Genomic DNA, 15,337 nt, shown 5'->3' with positions numbered 1-15,337 from the left:
AAGATTGGGATATTGATGCATTGCTGGTGGAGTTGTGAAAGCATCCAACCTTCTGGAGAGCAATATGGAACTATGCCCAAGGAACAATAGAACTGTTCATACCCTTTGAACCAGCAATTCCAATTGGGAAAAGTCCTACATGTTCCAAAATATTCAGAGCAGCTCTTTTTGTAGTAGCAAAGAATTGGAAATCCCTCATCAATTAGGGAATGGCTAAACAAGTTATACATGAATACTATGGAATATTATTGTTCTATAAGAAACCATAAATGGTTGGAATCTAGAGAAGCATGGAATGACTTACAGGATCTAATGCTGAGCAAAGGGAGTAGAGCCAAGAGAACAATGAACACATCAACAACATTATGAGACGAACAACCTTGATGGAAGCAACTCTTCTCAACAGTCCAGAGAGCTAGGTAATGGTCTGTATTACCTACAACCAGAGGAAGTACTGCCCACAATAGTTCTGGTGTGGGTCTGAACATTAAAGGAGAGTCAGGTCAAGTAGAAACATACACACATACACAAGGTCGTGATGCAAGAATCTACAGGTTTTATTTTTTGGAAACAGACTTTATATCAAAAACTTCTCAGGAATGACCGGTTGAAGGAGACCCAGTTTCACAATTTCCTGGGTAAATTTACAATATTTGTTCTTAGAAATCTGCATACTTCTCTATCGGAAAAGGCTTTTACAACCACCTTTGGAGCCACAGATTATCCCAGGTCAGGATTCACCGGAGAGCCCATATAATGAGCAAGAATACATACATATGTCTGATGGAAAGGTCATGAAGGATATGTGTAAATCACTCCCAGGAGCTGGCCCTCAACAAGGAAGAAAAACAAAACACACAGAAAATAAAACCATCCCTACTGAATTGATGAACACTTTCTAAAAATTGTTTCATATGTATTTTTAACCTTAATCCTAATTCCTCATGCCAAAAATTACTAATTTGTAAATATGTTTGACAAAATATAAATGCAAAATGCTAAATTGACTGTTCCCTACTGAGGACAGGGGGGGTGGGAAGTAAGGGTGGAGGGAAATTTTGTAACTTGGAAATATGCATGTGCATTCATATAAAAATTAAAAAATAATTTTTTAAAAAGAGAGAGGTAGCAGGAAATTGAAAATGAAATATTACAGAAAAAAAGGAGCCAAGATGATAGTGCAAAGAAGTCATCAGAGTCATTCTTCTTTCATAACATGGCTGATATGGAAATATGTTTAACATGATTGTATGGGTATGACCTATATCAAAGCACTTGCTGTGTTGGGGAGAAGGGAAAGAAGGAAAGGAGAGGGAGAGAGATGTGGAACTCAAAATCTTACAAAAAAATGAATGATGGTTATCTATGGGGTAGCCTGCATTCCTTGAATAAATAGTTATTGAGCACTAAATCTGAACTAGTTTCCATAAAGGCTACTAACTGAATCTATGCCACATCCCTACTATACTTTTTCATTTTTAGAAAGATTTTTTTTTTATTTTGAGTTTTACAATTCTTCCTCATTCTTGCTTCCCATCCCCCTCCCCCTACAGAAGGCATTCTGTTAGTCTTTACATTGTTTCCATGGTATACATTGATCTCAGGTGAATGTGATGAGAGAAATCATATCCTTAGGAAGAAAAATAAAAGTATAAGAGATAGCAAAATTACATAATAAGATAACAATTTTTTTTCTTTGTTCAAGCTCCACAATTCTTTCTCTGGATACAGATGGTATTCTCCATTGCAGATAGCCCAAAATTGTCCCTGGTTGTTGCACTGATGGAAGGAGCGAGTCCATCAAGGTTGATCATTGCCCCCATGTTGCTGTTAGAGTGTACAATATCTTTCTGGTTTGGCTCATCTCACTCAGCATCAGTTCATGCAAATCCTTCTAGGCTTCCCTGAATTCTCATCCCTCCTGGTTTCTAATAGAACAATAGTCTTTCATGACATACATATACAACAGTTTGATAAACCATTCTCCAATTGAAGGACAGTCACTTAATTTCCAATTCTTTGTCACCACAAACAGGGCTGCTATGAATATTTTTGTACAAGTGATGTTTTTACCCTTTTTCATCATCTCTTCAGGGTATAGACCCAGTAGTGGTATTGCTGAATCAAAGGGTGTGCACATTTTTGTTGCCCTTTGGGGCTAATTCCAAATTGCTCTCCAGAAAGGTTGGATGAATTCACAGCTCCGCCAACAATATATTAGTGTCCCAGATTTCCCACATCCCTTCCAACATTGATCAATGTCCTTTCTGGTCATATTGGCCAGTCTGAGAGGTGTGAGGTGGTACCTCAGAGATGCTTTAATTTGCATTTCTCTAATAAATATTTATTTAGAGCAATTTTTCATATGACTATGGATCACTTTGATTTCCTCAGCTGTCAATTGCCTTTGCATATCCTTTGACCATTTGTCAATTGGGGAATGGCTTCATTTTTTTTGAAAATTTGACTCAGTTCTCTGTGTATTTTAGAAATGAGTCCTGTATCAGAAATACTAGTTGTAAAAATTGTTTCCCAGTTTACTACATTTCTTTTGATCTTGGTTACAGTGATTTTGTCTGTTCCAAAGCTTTTTAATTTAATGTAATCAAAATCATCTAGATTGTTTTTAATGTTGTTCTCCATCTCTTCTTTAGTCATAAACTGCTTCCCTTTCCATAAATTTCACAGGTAAACTACTCCTTGATCTTCTAGTGTACATATAATATTTCTTATGTCTAAATCCTGTATCCATTTGGATTTTATCTTGGTATAGGGTGTAAGGTGTTGGTCTAATCTGAGTTTTTTCCATGTTAACTTCCAAATTTCCCAACAGCTTTTATTGAAGAGAGAGTTTTTATCCAAATAGCTGGACTCTTTGGGTTTCTCAAACAGCAGATTACTATAATCATTTACTGCTGTTACACCTAGTCCGTTCCACCAATCCACCACTATTTCTTAGCCAATACCAAACACTTTTGATGACTGTTGCTTTATAATATAAGTTTAGATCTGGTAAGGCTAAGCCACTTTCTTTTGCATTGTTTTTCATTGAATCCCCGGAAATTCTTGACTTTTTACTTCTCCATATAAATTTACTTACAACTTTTTCTAACATTAATTTTTTTGGAATTTTGATTGGTAGGGCACTAAACAAGTAGTTTAGTTTTGGTAGAATTGTCATTTTCATTATATTAGCTTGACCTTTCCATGCATAGTTGATGTTAACCCAATTATTTAAATCTGATTTTATTTGTGTGAGAAGTATTTTGTAATTGTTTTCCAAAAGTATTTGAGTCTGCCTTGGCAGGTAGACTCCCAGGTATTTTATATTGTCTGAGGTTACTTTGAATGGGATTCTCTTTCTAGCTATTTCTGCTGTATCTTGCTAGTCAAATATAGAAATGTTGAGGATTTATGAGGGTTTATTTTATATCCTGCTACTTTGCTAAAGTTGCCAATTATTTCTAGTAGTTTTTTTAGATGATTCTTTGGAATTCTCTGGGTATACCATCATGCCATCTGCAAAGAGTGAGAGTTTTGTCTCTTCTTTACCAATTCTAATTCCTTCAATTTCTTTTTCTTCTATTATTGCAGAAGTTAACATTTCTATTATAATATTGAATAGTAGTGGTGATAATGGGCATACTTGTTTCACCCCTGATCTTATTGGGAATGTGTCTAGTCTATCTCAGTTGCATATAATGCTTGTCAATAGTTTCAGATAGATACTGCTTATTATTCTGAGGAACAATCCATTTATTCCTAAACTCTAGTGTTTTTAGTAGGAATGGGTGCTGTATTTTGACAAAAGCTTTTTCAGCATCTATTGATATGATCATATGATTTCTGATAGTTTTGTTATTGATATGATTAATTATATTAACAGTTTTCCTAATATTGAATCAACCCTGCATTCCTGGGATAAATCCCCTTGGTCATAATGTATTATCCTAGTGATAACTTCTTGTAATCATTTTGCTAAGATTTTATTTAAGAATTTTTCATCTATATTCATCAGGGAGATAGTTATATAATTTTCTTTCTGGCCGTGAAGATTTTTTCTTAGGTAGTTCAATAATGGCTTGTTGAATTTCTTTTTTTCTGAGATAGGTTTATTTAGGTTTTTAATTTCCTTTTCATTTAATCTGCACAACTTATATTTTTGTAAATATTCATCCATTTCACTTAGTTGTCAAATTTATTGACATAGCGTTGGGCAAAATAATTCCAAATTATTATTTTAATTTCCTCCTCATTGTTGAGTTCATTTATGACACTAGCAATTTGGTTTTCTTTCTTTTTTTTTCAAATTGACCAGAGGCAATTTTATTGTTTTTTTTTTCATAAAACCAGCTCTTAGTTTTATTTATTAGTTCATTAGTTTTCTTGCTTTCAATTTTATTAATTTTTCCTTTAATTTTTAGAATTTTTAATTAGGTATTTAATTGGGAGTTTTTAATTTGTTCTTTCTCAAATTTTTTAGTTGCATATTTAGGTCATTGATTTCTTCTTTCTCTAATTTATTCATGTAAACATTTAAAGATATAATATATCCCCTGACAGCCTCCTTCAGTGTATCCCATAGGTTTTGGTATATTGTTTCATTATTGTCATTATGTAGGATGAAATAATTCTTTCTCTGATTTGTTGCTTGATCCACTCATTCTTTAAAATGAGGTTATATAGTTTCCAATTAGTTCTGGGTATATATCTCCCTGGCTCAATATTGCATGTGATTTTTAATGCATTATGATCTGAGAAAGATGTATTCACTATTTCTGCCTTTCTGCAATTGATCATTAGGTTTTTATGCCCTAGTATGTGGTCAATTTTTGTGTAAGTGCCATGTACTGCAGAAAAGAAATGTATATTCCTTTCTATCCCCATTCAATTTCCTCCATTGGTCTATCATATCTAGATTTTAGAACAATCTATTTACATCCTTAACTTCCTTCTTGTTTATTTTATGATTGAATTTATCTAAATCTGAGATTGGGAGGTTGAGGTCTCCCACTAGCAGAGTTTTGCTGTCTATGTCTTCCTGTAGCTCTCTCAACTTCTCTAAGAATGTGGATGCTATACCATTGCATGTATATATTTAGTATTGAAATTACTTTATTGTCTATGGTACCTTTTAGGAGGATATAGTTTCCTTCCTTATCTCTTTTAATGCTATCTATCTTTGCAAATGCTTTGTCTGAGATAAGGATTGCTACCCTTGCTTTTTTTCAGTTAAGGTGAAGCAAAATATTTTGCTCCAACCTTTTAACTTTGTTCTATATGTATCTTTCTGCTTCAAATGAGTTTCTTGTAAGCAGCATATTGTAGAATTCTGTTTTTTAATCCACTCCATAAGCTATTTGCTTACGTTTTAAGGGAGAATTCATCCCATTCATATTCAAGGTTATAATTACTAACTCTTTATTGCCCTCCATGCTATCTTCCTTCTGTTGTATTTTCCCCTTTATCCATATTCCCCAGTGTTTTGTTTCTGAATACCACCACCTTCAGTGTGTTTTCCCTCCTATATCAACCCCCCTCCCCTTTCTTTCCCCTTTCCCTTTTCCCCTTCTTCTCTTCCACTAGTTCCCCCTTTTCTCCCCCTTCCCCCTCCCTCTTTCCCCTTTTAATGCTAGAAAGGTAAGATACTTTTCTTAACTGAGTGTGTCTAAGTTAGCTTTAAGCCAAGTTTGATGAGATGAAGATTCAGGTGGTTCTCACCTCCTCCCTTCTTCCCCTCTATTACAGTAGGTCTTTTGTACCTCTTGATGTAATGAGATTTACCCCATTCAGTCTCCTCCATCTTCCCATCTCCTTACTGTTCCCCTTTTTAAGGAGGTATTGTTTATAAGTCATTCTGTGTCACAGGAAAGTTATAAGTGTCCATCACTTCTGGCCAAGTATATTTTCTCTAATAGAGTAACAGTTCTCAAGAGTTATGAGACTCTTTCTCCCAAGTGGGTATATAGCCAGTTTCATTTTATTGTATAGCATTTTTTATTTACCTATTTTGTTTTTGTTTTTTTACTTTTTCATGTATCTCTTGAGCCTCTGGCTTGATGTCCAAATTTTCTATTTAGCTCTGGTCTTTTTATCATGAAATTTTGGAAGTGTCCCATTTCATTAAATGTCTACCTTTTCCCCTGGAAGAGAAGGCTCAGTTTTTGCTGGGCAGTGGATTCTTGGCTTCATTCCAAGCTCCCTTGCTCTTAGGAATATCTCAAATCAGGTCCTTCAATTCCTCAATGTTGCTATGGCCAGGTCCTGCGTAATCCTTACTGTGGCTCCTTGGTATTTAATTTTTTTTCCTTCTGGCTGCTTGCAGTATTTTTTCTTTTATTTGATACTTCTGGAATTTGGCCACAACATTCCTTGGTCTTTTCATTTTAGGATCTCTTTCCAGAGGGGATCGATGTATTCTTTCAATAACTATTTTGCCCTCTGGTTCCATGATATCAGGGCAATTTTCCATCACTAAATCCTGTAATGTTAAAGTCCAGAATTTTTTTCTCTTCAATGTTTTCGGATTTCTCAGATTCTCCCTTCTTGATCTGTTCTCTAGGTCACTGGTTTTGCTGATGAAGTATTTTACATTTTCTTCTATTTTTTTTTGATTTTTTGGTTTTATTTAACACAATCTTGTCTCATAAAGTCTTTAGTTTCTGCCGATTCCATTCTTTAAGAGAATGTTTTTCTTCATTTATCTTTTGCAACTCCTTTTCCAGTTGGTCAATTCTATTTTTGAAGGAGTTTTCCATTTGCCCACGTGTAGTTTTAAGACAATCATTTCTTTTTGCATTTGCCCACTTGAAGATCTGAGAGAATTATTCTCATTTTGTATTTCTGCAATTGTATTTTCCAAGGATTTTCTTTCTTGTTGCAAGATGTTAATTTTCTCTTGCAATGTATTAATTTTCTCTTGAGTTTCTTTTCCCAGTTTTTCCAATTGATTTTTAACATCCTTCCTGATTTCTTCAAGGAAGTCTTTCTGGGCTGGAGACCAATTCATATTGTCCTCAACAGTGCTAGATCTCGCTGGGTTAGAATCATTTTCTTCCAAGCATTTCTCCATCCCCCCCCCCCACCTCCTATGGACTTTCTTCATCTTTCTAGGATCTTATGTTGGTGTGGAGAGGCTAGCTCTGATAGGTTTGCTTTTGAAGATCCTAAAGGCTTTGTTCACTTGACTTAGTAGTTCCAAGTGCCCACCAGTAGGAAACGCTGGTTGCTTTCTCTGGAGTGTTTGGAGCCCTCAGCAGCAGGGTCTGAGTTGAACTTGAACACTGTGCTGGGCCCTGGGAGAGGGAGTTAATCTCTTTCCTTTGAGGGAATTCTGTTGACCATGCCTTAGCCAGAGGGGTGGGGGTGGGGTTTGTTGTTTGTTCTGGGCAAAGAGCTCCACTAAAAGTATGGAACTCAGGTCCCTGGACCATTTGGTTGTTCTCTAGTCATGCTCTGAAACCCAGAGCTCCTCTCCCTCCAGCCAAAGACTCAGAAGCTAAAGTTGGATTTCACACTTGCCATTCACCAAAGTCTCTATGGCTGAGGCTGGCCCTCTGGCTTCCCCCAGCTGCTGTCCCTGTACTGACTCTCTGCTCTTGTCTCCTGGTTCACCCATGGTTCCCTGAGACACATCTTCTTGGTAGGTATTCTTCTCCTAGCTACTCTTTGTGGGTTTTGTGGATCAAATTTCTGTTAAGAGGTTTCTTTCATGTTGTTTTTGAGGGGAAAGAGGAGCACTTAACACAGTGCCTGTTTTCTCTCTCTGCCATCTTGGCCTACTATAAGAACATAGTAGGGAGGGACTTTTACAAGCTTTATTCTGAACATACTTTTCATGCAGACAAGGGCCATATTAGCTTTGAATGCTGACATGCCTTAAATGGTTGAGCTTACAGTCCACTAAAACTCCCTGATGTATTTCATATAAATTTGTCCAATCTGGGCTCACTCTTCCTCTAATTATGCAATTGATTTTTTGAGTGAAATTTATTTTAATGAATGAGCTCCCTGACATCTTCATATGCCATCTGAGTAAGCTATGGACCATAAGACCTTTTGTAAAAACAAAACAAACAAGTTCTATTGATGCCTTTTTTTAAAGTCTCATAGTTATTTTCAAATATATTTTCCAATTGCCATCCAGTAAATCTCCCTTGTAACAATGAAACAAGTAAAACTAACTAGCAAGACATAAATTTTCCTGAAAGTTCAGCTGAAATAATGCCTCCTGTGTGAAATTTTCCTGATTCCTCCTAGTTGCTAGTATCTCCCTCTAAAAACTAATTTCTGTTTATTTTGTCAAAGTTGAAGAAAATATGTCTATTTGCAGGGGTAGGAGTTTCTTCATTTGAGAATTTTCTGAAGCAGGGAAATCAATAGCCCCCCATATGTGTATATTTTATCTGATAGACTATAAGCTCTTTGAAGGAAAGAACTTTTATTTTTCAGCTTTATATCTTCACACCTAGCACAGAGTGGGTCATTAATATAAGCTTCTTGGTTGAATGATTAAATCTACTCCACATGACATACCATAGTGTTTTTATTTTCTTTTGAATTGTTTTCCTTTTACCCCCCAAATATTACCCTGGTCATTCAGCACATACTTCTTTGGCAATCTTTTCAATCTCCTTACCATATTGCCCTCTAGAATATATTCAACCTTGTTAATGTCCCTCCTAAAATATGGTACTCAGAACTTAACATAATACTGCTACTGTAAGCCTAGAAAGAGAATTCATCTAGGCCCTCAGCTCACTTACCCAGCTCTTTACAAATATTATTTCATTTGATTGGATAATTAGAAAATTAATTTAGATCTGAAAGTGACCTCAGAGGTCATCACATTCAACATCCTATCTCCCTCATTTTATAGATGAGGAAACAAATCCTCTAGCATCTTGCCCAAAGTCCTACAAATTATAAATACGAGAGCCAGGTTTTCAACTCAAGACCTCTTACTCCAAAACCAGCATACTTTCTAGTCTCATGCTGCTTCCACTGTGCCTTGGTTTACCTAAGTGGAAATGGGCACAGTAAAGGCACTTTCTATGGCTTTTAAACAGTAATAATGTGACCTGGTGCTAGCTTCTCAATTTGGATTCACAGAAGCTTTCTCCACTTAACAGTAAATGATTTCTATTAACTAACACTTTAAGATAAACAAAAGAATTTTCTTTACAAGCATCCAGGACATACAAGTTAGTTTTTCCAGCCCTCTTTCCAAATTCTTTCTGGCTGTCTTCCACATCTGGAATGTTCTCCCTCATCTTCATCTCCTGGTTTCCCTGGTTTGTTAAAGTTTCAGCTAAAATTACGACTTCTACAGGAAGGCTTTCTAAACTCTTAATTCTGATACCTTCTCCTCTCTTCTGCTGATTTTTCCTTTTTTTGGTCTTATCTATAATTTGTTTGTACATAAATTCCCATTAGATTGTTTTTATCTTGAAGGCAGGGACTCTTTTGTACCTTCATTCTCAGGACTGTTGTTCTTAGCACATCGCACTTAATCAACTTTTATTTACTGATCACACCAATACAGGGTAATTGTGAGGCAAAGCATCTCCTAGTAGGGAGTTTGGTGCCTAGACTCACAGAAAAACTGAGTTACCCCAGGCCAGTGGTTCTCAAAGTATGATTTGGAGGTCTCTGAGACCCTGTTAGGTGGTTTGCGAAGTCAAAATTATTTTCATGATAATACTAAGATGTTTTAATTTTGAATAAAGTTAATATAAAAAGTGCTAGAAACAGCTTGGATTGGTCTGTGGTCCAACTTTCAGGTAGTCTGTGAGGGCAGTACTATTTTCATAATAATACTAAGATATTTTAATTTTGAATAAGGTAAATATAGAAAGTGTTAGAGCCAGCTTGGACTGGCAGTAGATTGTTAAATTTTCAGTGTGGTCAATTAAAATACAACTCCAACTCAGGAGCTGTGTCCAGCAACAGTACAAATCAGTGCTTGGTTTATTGTTTTGATAGGCAAATGAAGCTTAGAATGTAAGAAAGTCCATCATGACTCTTACTTTAAGAGAGTAAATGTTAAAATTCAGATTAAACTTAAAATGGGTATATTTCTTTTCCTTCTAAAGAGCCAATTGTTAAATATTTACCAACACACCAGTGGAATATTGAAGGGATCTTGAAGCCACAAATTTGAGAACTATGTCCTAAACTAAGAAAATGGAAAAGAAAAATGTCAGGGTTCTAGGATCTCTATGGCTCAATGGGCGTGGCTTGAATAATAATTAAGGTGTCATCAGAATGACCCAAGGGGTTCACTGTTTTCCAAGTGCCTCTTGCCTGTGGGGGAGGGGCAGAGTTGTCAGAGAACTAGAGTAGCACCTAGATTCTAGAGGAGGCAGTTTACTTCTGCCACTGTCCCTAGATTCAGTATATGCTCAGCAGCCTAAGATCTGAGACACTGAAGCAGCCCAGGAAGTGGTTATCAACAGAGTGGAGAGATACCTGGAGATACCTTCTTTATCCATTGGGCAAGATACACAGAAGAGGTCCTTGGCAACATACCCCTATTGACCACCTCTATTGTTCAAGGCAGGTTCTTGGGATTTAGGAGAGGTGGAGAGTGGAGAAGGGGATCAAGGGGGAGAGAAAAGTAGGGGGAAACACAGATGGCAAGAGGGTTTTTTTCCTTTTTTAATAAAGTAAGTGTGAAGAAAAGAAGAAAAAATTAAAGGATGGAGCAAAGAGAAAGACAGAAGGAAGGAAGGGAGGGGGTGGAAAGGAGAAGAGATGGCAGAGAAAAGAAAGGAGAGCAGGAAAGAGGAAGGTGGGAAGGAAAAGGGATAGAAACTTCTAGCAAAATGAGCCAAGAACATATTGAAAAATGAAAAATTAGAATAAGATACAGAAATGGAGTCAAAGACAGCAATTGAAACAGATACTAAGACAAATGGGGAGACAGGGAAGAAACATAGAGATTTATATACAGTTTGAAACTTTGAGAGAAACATATAAAGATTGAGTGGGGCATAGAGACTGATGCAGAGAAAATGACATAAAAGACTAATATTGAGAAAAAGAGAGAAAGATTGTTGAAGACATGGTCTAATCTCTAGAAGGAGAAGAGATCTGGGTGGGTCTTAGGGAGAGGGCAAAGTGATAATGCTTTCTCCTCCTCTGGTTCAGGAGTCATGATGATACTGAAGGCAGCTGAAGCATAACACACCTTTCTGTCCATACCAGAAGTGGGGAATGGACACTGAACAACATATCAGCAGTTAGAGAAAGCGGGCCAGGAATTGGCCCCACAGCTTACTAAAGTAATGATTAATACCTTCTGGAAAAACAGGAAGAGATCAAAGTGTTTCCATGAATCTCCCTCCCCAAATTTTGGTTTTTCTTCCCAACTGGTTTATCAGTCATCATCATCACTCTGCCCATTACCATATGCAACATCAACAGCAGCAGCAGCATCATTAACACTACCATCTGTATCTCATGCATCGCTGTCATCATCATCTCTTCTACTAGATTCAACATTTTATTTGCCTACAACACATTCACCAGTATCACCATCTTCACCTGTACAATCACTTATACCACCATCATCATCTTTACTCCCATCATCAACCCTATCATCCCCATCTCTAGGCCCATCATCCCTTTCACTTTCACCATCCCCAACTTCACTTCCAACATCTCCATCACTCTTATCCCCCTTTTCTCTCCCACCATCCCCATCCTCAACTCTATCAACCCCATCACCATCTTCATTTCTATTAACCCCATCACTATCACCCTCTTTACCCCGACCATCTTTATCTTCACTTCCATTAAGCCCTACACAGTCTCCAACTTCACCACCTTCCACCCCCTCATCATTACGATCTTCACCCCCACCATCCCCATTTGAACCCCTGCTAGCTCAATTTTTACCCCCCTCCTTGTCATCCTTTTCACCCCCACCATCCCCATTTTCTCCTCCTTTAACCTCGTCGCCATCCTCATTTCCATCAACCCCCTCCCCATTACTCTCTTCATCTCCACCATTCCTATTTTCTCTTTCACCATTACTTCCAGAATCCTCATCTATGCCCCCAGCATCACCACCTTTATCCCCATGTACATCTTCCTCACTAGCATCACCCTCTGCACTACCATCAACTCCCCTATCTCCATCATCTCCCCCATCTCCATCTCCATCTCCATCTCCATCTCCATCTCCATCTCCCCCATCTCCATCTCCATCTCCATCTCCATCTCCCTCATACCCACCTTCTACCCCACCATCAATAGCTTCACAAAACCAATTCCCATTCCAAGCATCACAGACATCACAAATATCACTATTACAAACATTACCATCATTTCTTTCTTTATCATTACTATCACCACCTCTGCCTCCATCAATGCCACCACCATCTTTAGCCCTACCTTATCCATCATCTGAGTCACAGAAGTTATTTCCCTCTTTATCATCATTAGGAGTATCACATGTACCATCATTGCAATCTTTTTGCTCACCACCAATGCCTCCACAGTCAAAATTATTAATGCCATTGCTATCGCCATCACCCCCATCACAGCTATCACCAATGGTGCCACAAGCAGCATTATCATCAACAGCACCATCACAACTATTATTACAACAACCTAAGCATGAGCACCATCAGTATCCCCATCGAAGTCATCGTTGCCATCATCACCATCGACATCGACATCTCCGTCAACACCGACATCACCTTTCCTGTCATGACCACAGACACAGACACCGAAGTTGCCCCCAACTTCGCATATCAATGTCACCATCACCATAAGAAAGACATACAAATTATGTGGTAGTTCCCATGTTTGGAGATTAATAAAAGTCAAGCTATGGAACCAATGGAATTAGGGCAACAGATTTATCAGAAATGAAATGAACTATTTTTCTTTATCTTCCCTCAGTATGAGATTTCCTCAGCTGTATTGCTGAAGGTAAGATGGAAAGCAGAATAATCATAATGCATTTGCTGGAGGGTGATGTTATAGTAAGGAAACCAAAAGAAGCAGGAAGGAGCCACCAAATGTAATAACTCCTGAAGAGGAAGAACAAGATTGGTCTAAGCCAACCCTCCTCTCTTCAAGAGCATGTTAAACCTAACCCTGACTTAAACCTACTGAAGAATGCTTTCACTGACAATCAGATATGTAGGTCCCTGGATCCTCCAGCCTTTGCAAAGCTATCTTAACTGATTGGAGTCTATGCATCTTACCTTACCACTGCGTCAGAAGATTGATGTGACAGACTACAATAGGTCTGCCAGTTTTGATAGACTTGGAGATACAATGTCACAACAAATCCAGAATAATTTCAACCATTGTAAAGTGGGTGTGAGGCAAGTACAGAATAAGTCTGACTTGAGATAATATTGAGGCTGAGTCCTCAGGTGAGGAGGAGGGGACTTTGGGGGCCCTTGGCAATTCTCAGAAACATTCAGATATCAACCTAATACAAATAGACCACCTTTCAAGATCCCAACCAGGCACCATCCAATAAGCATAAATGAGACTTGATCCTACAATTTGGACTTCCATTATTAATGCTAGAAGATCTTCATTTTAGACAAAGACCTATTTCTTCTCCCTTAATTATTTTGCCCACTCTTCTGTCTCCATCATATACATCAGTCTTTACTCCTGTTTACCCCCTGAGCTGCCTCACATGGAATATATATGTCCTTCCTTTCTAACCAATGACAATGTGAGATATCCTTCATGACCCAGTTCATGTGCCACCACCTCCAGAACCTGCTCATGACTACTTCAAACCATACTCATTTGCTTTCTGCTCTGAGTCCTACAGCTCTATTATTTTGTACCAATATTTTTATTCTATATTATACTCTTTCATTCTCTTGATTTTTTTCATGTGTGTGAATTTTGTATTCCCAACCAAAGTGTAATGTTTTGTTTGGGTTCCAAAAGTTGACCTCGAAAGTACAATATGGGAGTGTCACAGTACTTTGTTTTAAAAAGAAATCTGGGGTCAGCTAGGTGGTCCAGTGGATAGAGCACTGGCCCTGGAGTCAGGAGGATTGGAGTTCAAATTCAACCTCTGACACTTAGTGATAACCTAGCTGTGTGATCTTAGGCAATTCACTTAACCCCATTGCTTTGCAAAAAAAAAAGAAAAAAATTTTTTTAAAAATCTGGTGGTTTTAGTGAACTGCAAACTCAAAAACACAAAAACACAAAAACCCCAAAACAAACCAAAACTTAAATATGAATCCTAGTTCCGCAATTGTTTGCTTTTAATAGAAATAGCTTCTAGAAACAAGGAAGTGATTGTCTAGTTATATACTGCTCTAGTCAAATTGGATCTAAAGTATTCATTTCTGAGCCCTCATGTGTATCTATATACACATATATTTATACAAAAATGTATATATATATATATATATATATATATATATATAGAGAGAGAGAGAGAGAGACTCAGCCTCAACATATATATATATATATGTATGTGTATATATGTATATATATATATATATACATACATATATATATATATGTTTGATAAAACATTTCCAAAGTAGAAGAAACCAGAATAATGAAGAGCCTTGAGTCAACAGCACATGGAAATTTGTTGAAGGACCCAAGGATGTTTAGCCTGAAGATGAAATAACTTATATGTAATAACTGTCAAGTAATTTAAAAGTTTTTATATGGGAGAGGGAATAGATTTGTTCTGGTTGATTGCAAGAGGTAGAATCAAGAGTAATGAAGTTCAAAGACATTAAGTTTAATGCAAGAAGTGGGAGTGGGCTTCCCCTCATCAGAGTGCTCCAAGCAGAGGCTAAATGATCATTTATTGGGTATGTTGTAGTGGGAATTCATTTGGTGGATATGAGTTAAAAGAAAATGTTAGAAAGAAAATGTCAGCTGCGGTCTCTTATAAGAAAATTTTTATTTTCTCTTGATTGTATAATTCTATGATAAAATTCTTGGAATACAGGAATCAGGTTTTTCCTTAGAACATAATGAACAAGTCTTTGGACAGATGAATCTCAAATACAAGTTATAGCCTGAACCCTTCCTGCAGTCCTTGACCAAGACCTAACCCTGATTAGACTGAATAAGCTAACTCTTGTCATTAGTGCCTAGATCATGGACAAAGATCTCTGTTCCAAGTCACCAATTGATTCATAATTTGCTATTGATGGGAAAGAGATATGGGGAAGGAGAGTGGAGTTGAATAAAGGGAACCCATCTAAGCATCTATATTAGTACTAAGTGATATGAAAGATAGAGCACTAGACCTGGAGTCAGGAAGACCTGAGTTCAAATCTGACCTTAGACACTGGCTGTATGTCTGGCAAAGTCACTT

The 15,337-nt window shown here is 37.2% G+C and overlaps 1 protein-coding gene and 1 long non-coding RNA gene across 7 annotated transcripts in view; both read left to right on the top strand.

The window, feature by feature from the left end:
* The window catches only part of TSNARE1 (t-SNARE domain containing 1), a 278,385-nt gene that overhangs the window by 232,549 nt on the left and 30,499 nt on the right, over nt 1-15,337 (top strand). The window lies entirely within an intron of this gene.
* Nucleotides 8,767-13,866, top strand: LOC141499993 (uncharacterized). The gene is made up of 2 exons (XR_012471818.1): nt 8,767-10,557; nt 11,152-13,866. It is a non-coding gene; the product is annotated as an uncharacterized LOC141499993 (long non-coding RNA).

The sequence above is a fragment of the Macrotis lagotis genome, chromosome X (assembly GCF_037893015.1).
Source record: "Macrotis lagotis isolate mMagLag1 chromosome X, bilby.v1.9.chrom.fasta, whole genome shotgun sequence".
Taxonomy (NCBI): Eukaryota; Metazoa; Chordata; class Mammalia; order Peramelemorphia; family Peramelidae; genus Macrotis; species Macrotis lagotis.
Note: the sequence above shows the minus strand (reverse complement) of the source record. Positions and strands in the feature narration are given on the sequence as shown.